Here is a 14457-nt window from a genome sequence, read left to right as displayed (position 1 = left end):
ACAGATTTTGAACATGAAAAGAGCAGCTGTGTTGTCTGATATAGCCCTCTGTCCTACGGCAGCCATGCTTCTCCCCCTGCCACAGTACAAGAGGGATAAGGTGCATGCTGCTACACCACACGGCCATAATACAGTGTCATTTTTTTGATAGTAGCACAGTGATCTGCCTTATTCTCTGCCTTATTATCTGGTTCAAGATATTTACACTCATTTCTAGAAAATTCCTGAAACAAGTGAAGCTGCACTGGAAACTGAGATTTATCTCACCTCACCAGCAGAATTTTTCTCTTGCTTTAAGAAAAATAAGATCTGAAGGCTAAATATGAGACTAAATGACTTGTTAAGATGGACTTTTTTTTTTTTGCAGAGTAGAACCACTCAAATTAACGTGAATAGAGTTTACCAGAATATATGATACAGAATACATAATTATTTGTAATTTATTGTCCTATTTTTCCTTGATTACAAGTCTCTGGTGAGCCAAGGCGTGCAGTGGAAACAGACTGGTGAATGGCCAGCCGGCTCTGTGTGCAGCTCCTTTACTGAAGGGGGCCTGGCTGCAGAGGCAGCTGGCTGAGCATGTCTGACTCTGATGAAATCTCACTACAGACACGGCTGGTTCATAATGACTATAATCACAGCAGATAAGCAACTAGTGCATGGGAAAGAGGGAGGGGATCAGAAGGTGAAAGAAATAGAAAGAGAGAAAAAGTAATTGAATCTTTTGGAGGCACATTCAGATGAAAGCCATTGGGTTTGTGGGAGATGCTTTTCAGTGAATGACATTTAGATTACAGAGGTGCCCTGTTCACCACCACGGTCAATACCTCCTTCTCCACAATAGCACTCCTAAGTCTCGGCAACGGCGCGCGCAGAATAAAGAAGGCATTTCACCAGTGATGTGGATTTGAGGGGATGCAGCATTTACTGGGTGGATATTCTCAGGATTTAGAAGGGATGGTGGAGGAAAACACTGGCACTGCATTTAAGTTGGAGAGAGGGGGCTACAGTTAGCATTTCTACTGTAGGTTATGTTTCTGTTTTGAATGCCCAAAACTGTGTTATCATCATCATCATCATCGCCACACACCACCACCACTTTTGTTACATTAAAATATAGGGATATTCAGTTCCTGGTCCGTATGGTGATTTGAAGAGTAAAAATATTCATTGAACACCCCTATCAAAATGTAAGCCACGGCAACTTTCTCTCCCACACCTCCCCCTTTCCTGATCCCTCCTATCTCCCGTATTGACACAGACCAGCATATTCCTAATATTAGAGGGATCACATATTGCCCCGGTGACACACTTCAAATGTATCTCAGATTAATGATATATCACGGTAAGGGATCTACAAAAACCATTAGTAAGCCTGACACTTTGACGTCAGATTTTAAAAAATTTCCAAGTAATCTTTTTGATTTATGAAAGTGTGTCCAGGTTCATCGAGAGTGATTCCAGATTTATCACATCCTGGTTAGAATTATTAATGATTTTCAATTTGTAAATCTGATGCTGCCATGTTCGGAGGAGCTCCGCGGAATCACCAAAAGGCTGATATCGGAGTCCGAGGTTTGCTCCTGAAGCATGATTACTTTATCAAAATATTGCTACCTATGACTTACATTTCACTTATTTTCCACTCTTGCAGAGCCTCTCCTCTTACCTTCATTTCTCTCTCCTCACGTACGAGTGCTAAACACATTTTTCAAAAAGGGGCTTCAAAACACCGGGGCAGCCACAGCTTATGTCATTGCTTGGCTAATCTTCTGAAGTTAGACATTACGCTATTAGTTCCAAGTTCCTGACACATGCACTTTTAAGGACCTACTGTGTCAACATGTCAAATGGATGCAGCACGCAGACAGCTGTACATTGCAATCTTTCTCAGTGTTGATGAGCGGCACAGCTAAGATCATCATCACTTTCCAAAGATAGCCGGCTCTGTCTTGCTGTTGAGGTCGGCTTTGATGTCATGTCGATGCATCAGCACAGCGACTTCACTCCTACGTACTGTATAGGCTCACAGTGACTGTATTCACTCAGTGTGAGGTGTCCTTTGTGTGGCATATGCCCACTCTGACATGAATAAGAATGGCACTTTGCAAGTAGGCAGTATTAACACATGACAAGTTGTATTGGCGTGACACCTTTTGCTGAAATGTGCTTTTCCATTTAAGTCATTTGGAACGAAACAGGGCCAAAGTTGACACAGGCAATCATCCATATGAAGACCTTGCTTATTTCGTCAACAATTGTATAGCAATACCTGCATAATTAGTGTGAATGCACCACTGCATAAATAACTACAGTGTGATGGTTTTGCCACCTTGTCTTGCCTTGTTTTGCCTTCTTTACCAAGTGTTGCTCTTATTAGCTGTTATTTCTTCATGGTGCAGCTCACTTCAAAAGAAGCATTGAATGTGTGAAACTGTTGATTACACATTTCTGTCCCTTGTCCTGTTCTCAAATAAATGCAGCCCTTCACCGGTTCCATGATTCATTGCTAATAGTACCAACGTGAATGTCTTAGTAATACCGTCTCTTATTCATAAGACTCAGCCAGCTTGTTTCTGTGGCTGAATCAAAGGCACCACACACTAGAAGAGTCACAGTATATTGATATTGATACTTATAAACCCTGTTAAATAAAGTAGCTGCTTTTCAAAATGTCTCAGAGAGTTGCATAAGAAAATGCTTGGTAAAACTTTACATTAACTGAACACTTTTTGATGCATGATTATTGCTCATACTGGTAATAGGTACACTATTAACATCACAAAAGTGTTATAGGATATTATGGTCATTATGACTCCATTATAACCCGTCTTCCCCCGCAACGTACACACATAATCAGCACGCTCTTAAACGGTGATTAAATTGGAATCATTGCAAATGTGGGGAACACCGGAGTGCTAACTAGTAAGCTGACTACTTGGCAATTTTTTCTCTGCTACCACAGAAAACCCAGCCAGAGCACGGCATGTTGCATGTTTAAGTTGGACCAGATTCACCAACAGACCAAAAATGCACAATATGCTCTGTAATACTCCCAACGTTGGAGGACTGCTGGTTACACTTTGAAGTTGTAGAAAACAATGTGAAAATGTGCACTCACACTTATGGCTTACAATTACAATACTGCCTTAGTCCAAGCCGGTGTGCTTTCATTTCAAAGCCTGCAGCCTTTCCTACTGTACCAGTTCAACTGAACTGGTGCATAAGGGAAGTCTTCCATTCAAAACTATTTCAGTAAAAAATTATCTTATAAATTCCATTTGTAAGGATTTTCTCACTTTTCTACAACCAACTGTTTCTCTCTATAATTACTCTGGCATGTCAGCTGCATGAAATGCATAGTGTAGCTGTCATATATGTAGTTATTCTTAGTTTGAATTACAATACAGTGTCATGTGCTATGTGGAGATACAATACACAACCATATAAGGTTTAAGCTACCATAAAACTTCATATAGAATACATAATAAGTCTATATGAAGGCTTGAAATAAGCCACAGACTTGCGATAAATTAAACCATAAGTGAATACACACATATTGCAGATGAAGATACGGTTATACCACAGGCTTATAGTCTAAAGGTTAATAGACACAGTAAACCGCTCTCTGCTATATGGTTTTCTATGGGTTTTGTTCTCTGGCACAGTACACCTTCAGTTTGTGCTTTATTGTTTTTCTCTTCTCTTATTGGGCTTTCATTCCCAAACAATTCTGACTAGACTACTTGGTTATCGTGAATAAAACATGCATGTATTCAGCCGTATTTGTGGTGAATCATTTATTTAAAATGTTCACAAATAACTTAAATGTAAAATAGTAAGTTATTTAAAAAATTAAAAGCTCATAAAGTAGATTCAACATTGAACATTGAAAGTGATGCTTTCTGAGTTATTTCATTTGTTTGAATGTGTATTTCATTTCAGTATACGTATAAAACCCCTTGCAGGTTCCATTCAAGTCAGCGAGTGTCAGAATGTGCACTGCCCAATAATAACTGAATCTCATGTTTTCTCTAGTGCCACCATATTGAATTAAATACATTTAAAACAAAACAGCATCCCTAAACTTTGAAGAAACAGGATAATCTAAAACCTGAAAATTGTGGATCATCTTCAGGTGAAATCTGTATCTCTGTAGAATTTGGATTTGGTTGCATGCCTAATGATTACAGTATGAAATGTCAGACTGCTAATATGTTGCAGGAAGAGAAGTCATTGCAAGGGAACAAACACCATTTGTACATTGAGAATGAACTGGGGAATTCTCTTTTTGGCAGAGTTGTAAGCGTAGGCAGCCACCAGGGTTCCACATATAAAAGTCACATGCCAGTTCTTGCTCATCTGTAGCAAAGTCATAATAGCAAGCATCTATTGAATCTATTGATATGTTATAAACATGTAAAGAATGTGCCAAATAGAGGTATTTGTATATAGACCTGTAATGTTTATAGATGTGCTATGAATGCATCATAAGTGAACAGGTACTGTAATACAGAATTTTAGCAAAATTTGAATCACTTAATGGATACTAAATAAAAGCCCTTTTTTCATAAACTGGTACTATTTTAGTAATCTGAAAATGAAGGCTGTATAGCATTTATATGGTGTCTTGAGGTCAAGTGAAATCAGAAAATTTATACGCTTTACTAATCTGGGCAAATGGATTTTCTGTTTAATTGGTTACTTGTATTCTTGTTTCTCTTGCAGTCATTTGCCAATTGGTGAGTCAGTGTGATACAATGTTTATTGCTTTTTGGTAAAGAGCCCAGGGGAATTTGTGTATTGCCGTGGAAGTAATTAACGGAGATGGAGGGGTGGCAGCAAAAGATTTTCAAGCTAAATGAAGGCCGACTCCCCACTATCAGACACTTCAATTTTTCTTCTATGCTGCTAATGTCAGTGATTCTTGTTAATTCTTTTTTGGAGTGCAGGACATCCTGGCGACGATCGCTTATGAAGTGTAAAGCTTTTTTTTTTCCCTAAGATTCCACTGTGCTGGTTCATTGGACTCTTTGGGTAATATTCTCAGATGTTTAGTGTTGACTCTATCAGTTTTTTGGTCAGAATGCAGAGGGGGTAGATTTCCCAACCCTCTCATCCCATTTCCATTATGTGTGCTTGACTGGGGACATAAGGCCATTAACCCTCAATAGCAGCCCACGAGAAAAGCTATTATATGTACTGCTCAGTTTCACTGTGTTAGAGCTTAAGATGATCTAGACACGCTTAAGAGAATTTATATCTGATCATTACTGCCCTTGCAAAAGTAAAAGACAGCCTCTGTCTTATAAGTCACGCTTAAATCTGTGTACATCAAAAAGCAGCAGAAATATCCTTGTATTTTCTTTGGCCAATATATGTCGAACATATACTGTACATAAAGATACTGATTATTTTCATAAGAATGTTCATCTCTTGTTCAGTTGTAGTGGGTATTTTCTAATAAAGCGTCAAAAGTTTCATTTAAATTGAACAGGGATGTGTTGTAAAACGCAGATGCTCCGAGAAGAAACAGACAGGTTTGATTCCTCCTGGGGGGTGAAAGACGGAGAAGGGAAATGTGTTCTCACCATCAGTAAGATGCTGTTTTGAAATGGAGTTGGGATGCCAAAACCCCCTCAGCTGAGAGTTCGGATCGGGTGAAATTCTGTCTGTATTAATGCGGTATGATATACTTAGTGGTGTGTACTTACTTTCCTCCCCCTATGACTTCACACTTCCTGGAAAAAAAAAAAAAAAAAGTGTAGAGGTGAAAGGAGACAGTACAGCAAGGACTGGCAAGGACTGTGTTTTACATTTTTGGCTCAAAGGCAAATGAGAGTTCTGTCCTATACAGAAGATAGTCTAGGTGGGAAAAGTCAAGTGAGGGATCAGAGTGTGAAAATCATGCCGCTTTCTCCCAACTAGTCTGTGCAGTCCTGACAAGCTTTGACAAAGGGAGCTGCGAGCTAACAGACTTGACAACAAGCGCCTGCGACAACCATACAAATTAAGGATGACTTATGATGAAGTATTGTGGTCTGAGAGGCAAGACAGAAAGTACCAGGACTTAATTTGTGTCAGACTAGCAATGATGGTAATGAATTCCTGTGGTCGGGTTGGACTCGATGCCAAGGTTTTGAAATTCATGCGATGAAGATCCCGCATTTAGATTCCACACACACAGCGCAATCATTTATTGTTGAACCACTTCTTAAATGCATTCCTCTTGTTCTTCCATGTGAATCGATTCTTTGATTTTATGCCCTTGTCGATTTCGCAAATAACATTCGCTATTTTTTTGGTCATGGCTCCGACCACAATTTTCAAGTTCGTTTTATCCTGTAAGGTTCTTAGGCTATGGAGGCTGATTATTTTATCCATACTATAAATGACCTTTTATTGAGAATGTCAATAGGAAGATCTGGTTACCTATGTTGAGGAAGAGGGAGGAACTTAATTGCTCCCAGTGAGTGCAGTCTGAGGACTTGATTAGACCTTGAACCACTTCTCATGTTTTTCATTTGTGTGGTGACGACCTTCCTCCTGACTGAAATCAGCCTGGGCTCATTCCATGTCCACCGCTCTCTGGGGATTCATGCCCCAGTGACTCCAACTGACTGCTGACTTCATTCTATTAACTCTTTATTCTGTTCTTTAAAAAAAAAAGCATATGAAGAGTTCATTATATCCAGTTTTTAAAAAAAAAAGCAACCTTTATCTTTTAACTGACGATCATCAGTTCTCTGAAATTCAGACGATCCGGTCGGTAAACGTTTGTCAGCCAAGGGGCTTAAATTACCTACAATCCTTTAAAAAGCATCATAATTTGTTTTCATTTTGTGCCATTATTCATTTTGTAAGAGAAGCTGTCACTTTTTTCAAACAGTGTATATCTCAATTTGGAATGAATCTCTCCATATTCAATCAAAGTAACCAGTTCAACCAAATCCCAAATCTGCTTGGCGTGATAAGAAAACATTGAACTCTAAATCTTGACCATTTGTTATGCTTTGCTCTTGAGTTAAACCATTAAATCAATTTAATCTCAGTACCACACAATTTAATGTCTGGTAAATAATATGGTAAAATAAGAGAGTAAACATGTTGATGGCAGGCAGAGCTGTCTTCCTTTACGTCTGCTTTTGCTAATTTTATTAGATCAAGAAACTGCAGCCACAAAGAAGGAGAAGGGAAAAAAAAGGAAATCACAATTATAGCGCTCAACTGACCCACCTGCCATTAGCAAGATGAATTAGCTGGGTCCATGCTAGTGACAACAGCTACAGAGGGAAAATGATCCTGGTGCCTCATAGACCTGGGCTCCCAGACACCACCAGGAAGCAGACAGGGGCCGCACAGACCCCAGAGACCCAGCGGTCAGAGAGAGAGAGAGGGGGACAGAGAGAGAGAGGGACAGAGAGAGAGAGCGAGAGAGAAAACAAGATAAACACAATTATTAAGGTAGCAGTTGTGTGGAAGAGTGATAAGGGTTTACTTCTGGTGCAAAATAAAATAAATTATGCAGCACAGTGGTGCAGATTGTGGCACAGATCAACATATAGCCACACTGGTTACACTGGGCTTCTTAAGGGCTTCTGGAGGCAGGTTGAAGCATTATGCAGAGAAATGCAAAATGTCTCAAGGGATTTAGATGACTGCAACTGTGTACAGTTTGTTTGAATGCCATTGCCTGGTTTACCAGTAAGCTTACAGTATTTCTCTGCCTTGTTTATCATGATAAGTCGGTGTCCCTCGGTCAAAGGGGCTGCTATATTGCTTTGCACCGCTGTTCATAAGGTAGGCGACTCTGGCTACAAATTAAGTTTAATCTTGGATTATGGTTGGCGACCCTTGTCTGATTTTGTTACATCAGGAGGACCAATGCACAGAGAAATGTTAATCAGAAAACAAAACATAAAGGTCTATTTCAAAACGAAATACAGTAGGGAGGGTAAATTCAACATAACCTGTGATGCGTTTTACGTTTCTGGCTGCAGCAACAGTGGTTTGATTGAAATAAATAGAAGAAGAACTGGGTAGTTAACATGAGCAGTGATAGCCACCATGGCTGAACACACAAAGAAAAGAGCGCCACCTACAGAAACTCAAACTGCATCAACAGAAGATCCAAGGAAAAAGGTGTCACAGTAATAGACACTACTTGATTGGCAAATGATCTCTGGGAAGTGCAGAAACACCACAGCAAAGACCGCTTAGGATCTTATGAGATACAACTTTTCCCTTTTCCCTTGCAAATACAAGCAGCAAATACAAGCAACTGAAATAATTTCAGCAGCAAGTTAATTTGTAACAGGCCTTTTGGAACATATGTACATGCATGGTTCAGTTTGATTTTGAATACAGTTTGCAGTAACATTTCAAAGTATTTCAATAATCCAAACATTCCTCTAATGCCAGCTAACTCCTTTCCCAAGGGGGTTTTAGATTACAGCAGGAAACGGGCAACTTTGAGGGCTGAGGGGTCAAAATTAAACCTTACATCTGTGTAATCACCATGAGGGGATCAGAGGAAGTGTGTGTTAGTGTGCAGCATTAGTCACACAACTTGTACGCTTATATAATTCATCAACTCATATCATGTACTGTAACAAACCTGTAATACACAAAATAAAGTCTCCCTAATGTGAATATCCAATATGGACGAATTGAGCATTAATAGATTCCCATCCTCTACATTACAATTCATCTAAAATAGATGTCACAGAAGGTTGGATATACATACCACTCTCATGGAAATTAAGTATTCATGTTACCTATAATATAAATTTTGCACTGAGAAGAGTAAAGCATCAGGGTCGTGAGTTTAATTATGCATTTATGATAAAAGCATAACGCTAAAATGTCTTTCCTGTGATATTACTAGAGATCTTAGTAAACCTAAAGCAAACATATTGTTTTAGGCGTGGTCAAAGGGTCGAATACAATGAACGATATTAAATGTATACATACTACAGATTCATAAGGACCCAAATGTCACTTTAAAGTCAGTTTATGTGGCAGCACTTTAACTTCACTCATGTTGTGAGAGCTTGCGAGGGCCAGATGTAAGGAGCGTGGTGGAGGCTGCAGCCCAAGGGCCGCTGTTTGCACATCACTGCATTAAAGGATTTACTGTATGCCAAAACATGCTGAAGCTCTAAAGTCGTGATCAGAAATCCGTTGTGGTCGTAACAAACCATTGAGTCAACTTACAACTGCTGTCATCACTTCCATCAAATTTCAGCTCAACACGTTTCCTCGTCATGAGAATATTCCCGGTATCTATATGCTTGTCAGATTCGGTGGCCAGGGGTGGTGGAATGACTGATGGCGTGCAAAATATGACATCATGCCAGTGGGCAGCTTTTTTGAGCTCTGCACCAGTGAGGTCACTGGTCTCCTAATGACTTCCTCAGGGTTCACAGCCGGCCTCCTTCTCCGCAGCCCAGGGTCTCCCCCTCCACCCACTGCATGGCCCAACATGGGCAGCTGAACACTTGGCCCAACATGGGCTAGCCTGCTGCTCATTGCTCTTAATCATTAATTGGGGATAGATGCAGATAATCCATTAGAATTTATGCTATTTAAATATTTTTATTTACACAATAATCTTATACGCTGCTGTTAGAGATTTTCAAATACATTTCACAACATTTACAATGCTAAGTATTCATTTGTAATGTTAAATACACATTGGCATGCATCCTGGTGACTTGTATAAGATGAAATGTCCCATTACAAGGTTTACCCCTGCGAGAGAAAACCTCTGTTATGGTGTTTGCTAGCTAAAGCTCTAGTTGCTGGACAAATATGTCCTCAGTATAACCGCCTCACATCTGTATTTGTTCTGCTCTGAATCATAGGTGGCCCAAAGCTGTCTTGATAAATAGCTACTCCAGGCAAGTATGGTGTATGCTCTCTGACACTATAGGTCACATAACCTTGTTGTCGGGACTAAGACTAATGCAATGTGAAGTGTCAAGTTATTATACTGAAACTAGACTGTGGAGCGGAACCTGAGCCACTCTGGTGATAGGAAGTAGGTGAAACAAGGCAAGGTGAATGTAAAAAGGTCAGAAAAGGAGGAGATAGTGAGCAAATGAGAGGGTATGGAGGGGAAAATATTCTACACTAAGTGGGTCTTGTTGGAGGTGAAAAGGGGCATCGGGGTTCTTGGTAGTCGACGTAAATCATAATTGGCTGCTCGGAGCCGGAGCGATGCAAAACACAATGCTGACTTGGTAGTCGCACATGATGCCAGTAAGAGATTGTGTTTGTTTATTTCAGGAGAACTAAATAATGCAGTAATAATCCTCCTCACCATGTCTCCCGAGCAAATGCCTCAGCACCTGTCAAGAATTTGCAGTATGTTGTCTATTGAGAGAGTTGCAAGAAGAAAACATGTTATTATTACAAAGCCAAGTAAACTAAAGTAATTGTCTGCAGATGGCAAAAACAAGCCACAGCTGTTAATACAGTGTGAAACATGAGATATGAAATATAAATGTAGCAGCGAGGGATTGAGAACAAACCGCATCAGACCAAAAGCTAATGACTTCCCATTACACAATGTAGCCTATAGCCACATTGCACTAGATAGTACATGGAGGAGGGAAAATGCGCTGTAAAAATGTGTTGTTATTCCAGCTAATTACCAGAAGTAAACCAGCTGGGCTGTGGATTTCAGTTTTAGAACAATTTCAGTAAAATTAACATTTCACCATTTCACCATTGAAATTTGCCATGAAATGCAGTAGAGTGCCAAGTCGACATTTCATTGTTCATCAAGTATTTCACAACTAGAGCATCTCAGTCAAGCCATCACAGTGTAAAGATACAATTTATTTACAATTTATGCAACTTATTGTCTCAGTTGGGGTTCGTCGCAGCATGAGTTCATCAACAGAATGTAATGCATAATACAGAATAATGTAGATCAGCTTTGAGAAAGTCTCATTTCTATTCAGTGACTAGTATCAGTGATTAAGTATCTTCAAGCTCTTTACAGGTAAATTAATTTATGGTAGTCGTACCAGTAGTAGTACGTTATTGCATGATACCACAGGTGACGCTCTACACGGAACAAAGCGCAATCATATAGAAACATCCCATTAATAGAATCATATTAATAATAGCAATATCAGTACCTGTGCTACTGGGAAGCCACACTACGAAAATGGGTTAGGTACAACTCCGCGGTGTGCTCACGTCAGAGTCTCATCGCACTAAGAATAAATGACTGTTCCCACCTCTCTGTAGACGTCTTGGAAGTGTAAACCTATTGCTGAAACAACTCCTGTGTTGCATCAGTAAACTGTGAAGTGGGTTAGCAATATCGTCCATCCATGATATAAACTTTAGGTATGACTCTCTTACTGTACACTTCCTTCAGTGACCCAAGATTGCACTGAATAGTGATAATTGTCATCCTCTTTTGAATCATCCCGCCTTCATCATATGAGGGTACAGCAGAGGACACTTACCAGCCGTTTGCTTGTTGTTTATTTGGAAAAAAAAAGATCAGAGACATGTAGTCACAAACATGCTGTCACTTTAAGTAGACTTGTCACTTTATTATGCTTTTTTTTATTTAGTCTGTTGTCTACAGTATTTATTCAATGACCCGACTGCCTAATCCTGTATAACAAATTGATTCAAAAGCTCTATCTTTTTCCAGAAGTTGACAACAAGCTCTTTTGTCTCGAGATGTCAGTCTAGATACCTAGGGAGAGACAAAGAGGCAAAGAGACGGAGAGAGAATGGATGAGATTTTACCATTATATGCCATTCGTTACTGTATTGTCCTTCAAAAACAAACAAATACATAAAATACAGTGTAGATTGTGTAAATTAGATTTTTTCTAGAAAGAGAAACTGTTTTTAGAAATGAAGACAGTAGAAGTCAAATCCCCCGATCACCTGTTTCCACATTATTTTTTGCAGTAGGCACTGTGTCAATACACAGATATTTGTGTATCTCATTCTCATGAGTCATAGGCACATTCTTATTGCCCTAGCAACTGCCCAAGCACAAATTTGGAGTATCCTTGATTCAACAGGCATTTTAACTTGCCCTGCCAATCTAATCAACGTTTTCCATCTGCCATATCAGTCTGCAATCATCCGTGGGCAAGCCCTGCCAGCTCTTAGTTGACATACTATGCACCAATAAAAATAATTCAAAGTCAATACTAACGGCCTTGGGGAGAATGTTCTCCCTGAGTTTTCTTTAGGAGAACACACTTTACAAAAACGTGAGCATGAAAAATGCATCGCTCAGTGTTTGAGATAGACTAGTCCTGGTTTCTGTTTTAGGCTTCCACAAATGCCTGTGCGTGAATGTGTAAATTTACTGCCTGCATAGATGGAATGGCACTGTAAAGTCAAAGAGAAACTCAAAACAAGTTAATTTCACAGATGCATATCAGACAAAACAATACAGGCAAACATTTGTCCACATAGGCAATGCTCAGAGCGATAGGCACTGTTCGGTTCTTTGAGGATATCAAAATCAAAATGAAGTGCATACATGCTGTGATCTGCTCATTAAGTTACAAATAATTTCAGTTCAAGTATCATTTCATTTTATAAAGTTGTTTTCTGTTATTCCAAATTTTCTTTTAAATTGATATGGCATAAATTGTTATAATCTCTATCACTATAAATCTTGAAGTGATTATTGGATAGTAGTGTTGTCATCCTCCACTCTGTCATCACTGTTAGCGTGTTTTTCACAGTGCTAGCTAGCATATACAAGTATGACCTGCTAAGAATCAACTAAGTTTCTGAAAAATAACTTCACTCAAAGTAGAATAAGCAAAACGTAGTGCACCTACTGCCATTGAAATTATAATTATTATTATATTATTATATAATTATTTATGTGAAGGTATAGTTCGTTATTGCAGCTCTAATATGAGACAGTGAGATGCAATGCATTGAATTCAACTGGGCAATAAACAAATGTGTGTATGGTTAGCTTTTTGAGGTGCTATATGGAGCCAAGTTCACATTGTCCTTTATATAACCTACCATGGTTCTTAATTCCTATTTTTTCCCCCACAATGAAATCGGGTGAGGGATTATGGATCGGTCTGGTTTGTCCATCTGTCACGCACAACATTTCGGACGGCACTGACTAGATTTTGACAAAATTTCGGGGAATGATGCGTGTCATTGCTCTGTTCCATTCAAATTTACACTGATTGGCCTAATGGGGGCGTTTGTATGTCACACACAATACCTCGGATAACGTTTGTTTACTTGTTTGTCGTGTTGCACGATATTTCAGACACCACTGGTCAGATTTTGATGAAACTTGGGGGCATGATGCATCTCACCACTGTCTTTCAGCATTTTCAAACACTAATTGGTCCAATTGGTCCAGGTCAAAACAAGGAGACATGTTGGTTCTTGATTGGCCCAAACAGAGACTGCGTCATTAGTGGGGGGCAACATGTTTACTATTTTATGTTAATAACATGTCTATTAACATATTAATTTAGTAAAACAACAGGGGGAGTTCAAGCAGGGTTTAGGCCATGGAGGGCCAATTTCAATCTGAGGCAGATGCTGCACCTCTATTAGAGATCTCATGGATTGAAGAGCCATCAATGAGCCACTGAAGAGCCATAGTGGAGTACAAATAACAGCTCCACAGGTAATACTACAGTACAGTACCACCACAAACTGCTTTGTGTAACTAGAACCTTTCATTTACTGCACCAACAAGGACCACAATGGAAATAAGTCTGTGGACTTTTGGGTTTTTTACTAAACTCTATATGAAACCATGCTCTATACTGTATGTTAAATCTATCACAATCAATTGCCTTGGTAATTTCCACTTGTTTTGTGAGTTGTACAGTTTTGTGAATGTTGAGTTTCTTGTACGACTATTAATGACGCCAAATTGAAAGGTTGAAACTTCTCCATTCATTCATTTAACAAAGTTAGATGACTTGACCTGATGACAATTTTTATGGTGTGATGAGAGAGAGAGAAAGAGAAAGGAAGAGAGAGAAACTACTGTCCTTTTTCCACTCTTTTCTATGTTGTTGTGACTTGATGTCAGTATATCTGAGCAGCACAAAGGCAGCCCTTGCTTGCTGACATGCGTCTGCTAAGAGGTAAGGCAAACATCTGTCTCCTGTCACGAGCCTTCACATGCCTGCCGTTGCCCAACAAGGTATGATAAGCCACCATCAGTTCAGAGACGAGGCTACATGTGATCTTAAAGCAATCTTCAAGCTCCACTCCTAGTTGGAATGGATGGATTGGATGCAGTGGTCTTTGAAATGAAATTGAAAATGAACTCCTAAAGATGTAAGGATAGGTGGGATCAAATGTTAATTAACTGAACTGTTTTAAGCTCAAAGGCCACCCAGGACTCATCTCTTAATAGAAATCAGTGCTGCTGATCTCTTCAGTACAGGCTGTCTCTGGTCCATTATA

The sequence above is a fragment of the Centroberyx affinis genome, unplaced genomic scaffold, assembly GCF_046629955.1.
Source record: "Centroberyx affinis isolate AG114_WGS23_722 - 3 ecotype Tasmania unplaced genomic scaffold, CSIRO-AGI_Caff_v1 ptg002689l_1, whole genome shotgun sequence".
Taxonomy (NCBI): Eukaryota; Metazoa; Chordata; class Actinopteri; order Beryciformes; family Berycidae; genus Centroberyx; species Centroberyx affinis.
The sequence above is the reverse complement of the archived record's forward strand: the minus strand, read 5'-3'. Positions refer to the sequence as shown.